Genomic DNA, 2,265 nt, shown 5'->3' with positions numbered 1-2,265 from the left:
GAAAAGGGGGGGGGGGGAATTAGTTATGAGGGACTGTGTAACCGAAAAGTTAATGATAGCATTATAGCCTTTTAATAACCTACCTGACACCTTGTGGGAGAGCACATTGTATCCACAAAGTTAAAAGAAGAAAATGGAAATCAAGCCTGAGTGCAGTGTGACTGAAGATATGATTAATCAGTGAACTAAATGGCATAGTAACTTTTAGCCTCAGCAGTATACTGACCAATTAGTCAGCTTTCCAGTTCTGTTGCCACCATTTCTTGAGTCCTTCATCTAGTGATCCCAGTTTGACTTAGTCTGATTCCTCAACTCATTGCAATGGTTTTCCAGTCATTGTGACCATATCTTACTTTTAGAAGCATTAATTGAAAAAGTGATGGGTGGGATTTGAGGAGGAAATGGAGAATCCTTTTTTATTTTGTTTGGAGGTAGGAAGAGAAATAAAACTAGATGGTAATAGGAGCAGCTGTTCTTTTTAAACATTTTGAGACCTCTTAAATTTAAATCTAAGTGATTTAAATTGTATATGATTTTAAATTCATAGCTAGGAGCTCAGTATGAATTATTATAAATTTGCTAATAAGGATAAATACAGAAATGCATTCCTAAACTAGTGAAAATGCAAGATGATTTTATCTGCATCTACTGTAACTATTTTTTAAAGTAGCTCTGGGCTGCTGCATGCCACCTAGTATCAGTACATAAGAAAGCAGAAAACAGATGCGAATATATAGCATTTGCCTATTTTTTCTTTTTTCTCTGACCCCAACACTCCTGGAGGCTTTCAAGGGGACAAATTAAGTTAGAAAACAGCAGTGGGAAGCAAAACAATAATAAAGAATTATCTAATGGTTTCATGTCTGCTCCCTGAAAATTTTATTAAAAAGAAAGTTTTTCTAGATAAAATATTGAACTACTCTCATGATGAAAGAAATCACCACCTGGCACAGTTTAAATGGACGTTATCAAATTAACACCCAGAAGAAAATATTCTGAGCACTGATTGATTAACGAAAGTAGTGGTAAATGGTAGCAATAGAAGGTATTTTGCGATATCCACTCCTTCTGATATAATTTACCATAATAATGACTACTTAACTATAGTGAAATATTTTGAAAGATAGAATCCATAACGTGATCTTGATAATCACTGTTTTTGTGGTGGTGGGGGGTTAGCTATTTTCATTCCTAATAAAAATAACTAGAAATCAGTATTCCTATAAAATAAATTAGGTTGGGTGATTTTCATGCTGTCAGACATACAGCATGGTTTGGAATTTTTTTTTTCCTAAATGGGAATCCATGCTGAAATTCAGTAGGAAGGTACTAGATATGAAGCTGCCCTTAGAGCTTCTTGAGAACATCTGTAGGCTCCTCTGCACATGAGCTGATTCATCACATCACAGTTCATTTCAGCTCTTCACATTGACCTGTGCACACTACACTGATGGATTGTGTTTAGTGGACAAGTGAGCTGCAGTTAGCTATCTGGCCTTTCACTCTGAATATTTTCATTCATGCTAGTCCTCCTGAATTAAAAAATAACCACCAACAAAAAATATTGAGAAATCACAGAGCAAGCTGCAGTTAGTTTATTATTGTGAACATGTCCTGAAATGCACTTTCTTACAGCAAAACTCGTCTTTTAATGAAAAATTTCATGTGTCCTAATTCACTGAGTGGAAAGCTAAAAGTAATTATTTACTGATTATTACAGCAGTAGCTGGCACATCTACATCCACAAGAGTGTCAGTGTTTCTATTATAAACCCTGTTATTCTAGGTTCTAAAAATTTGCAGACTATTGAAACTTGGCACAAAAGTTAGAATATTAGAAGCAACCTCTCTGAAAGGAAATTTCGGTGTCCAGCCATTTGCAGATTACATAATTGAAGAAGAAAAATAGTTTGCTATTTGAACACATATTGTGCAGGCTTTTAAGTTTGGAAGGACTTCACTGAAAATAATGACATTTACCTTACACCCAAGACTCCCTGTACTATTTAAAACATAACAACATGACTTTCTTTAAATTATATTCATCAGGATTATATAAACATCACACGGTAGTTGCAGTAACACTCTGGATGACATCATAGGGGATTAAATTTTATCTTCCGCTGTAATAATTGTCACTTCTGGCATGCCAATGGCATCCTGGCCTGTATCAGAAACAGTGTGGCCAGCAGGAGTAGGGAAGTGATCGTGCCCCTGTACTCGGCACTGGTGAGGCCGCACCTCAAATACTGTGTTCAGTTTTGGG

The sequence above is a fragment of the Aptenodytes forsteri genome, unplaced genomic scaffold (genome assembly GCF_000699145.1).
Source record: "Aptenodytes forsteri isolate BGI_AS27 unplaced genomic scaffold, ASM69914v1 Scaffold23, whole genome shotgun sequence".
NCBI lineage: Eukaryota > Metazoa > Chordata > Aves > Sphenisciformes > Spheniscidae > Aptenodytes > Aptenodytes forsteri.
The sequence above is the reverse complement of the archived record's forward strand: the minus strand, read 5'-3'. Positions refer to the sequence as shown.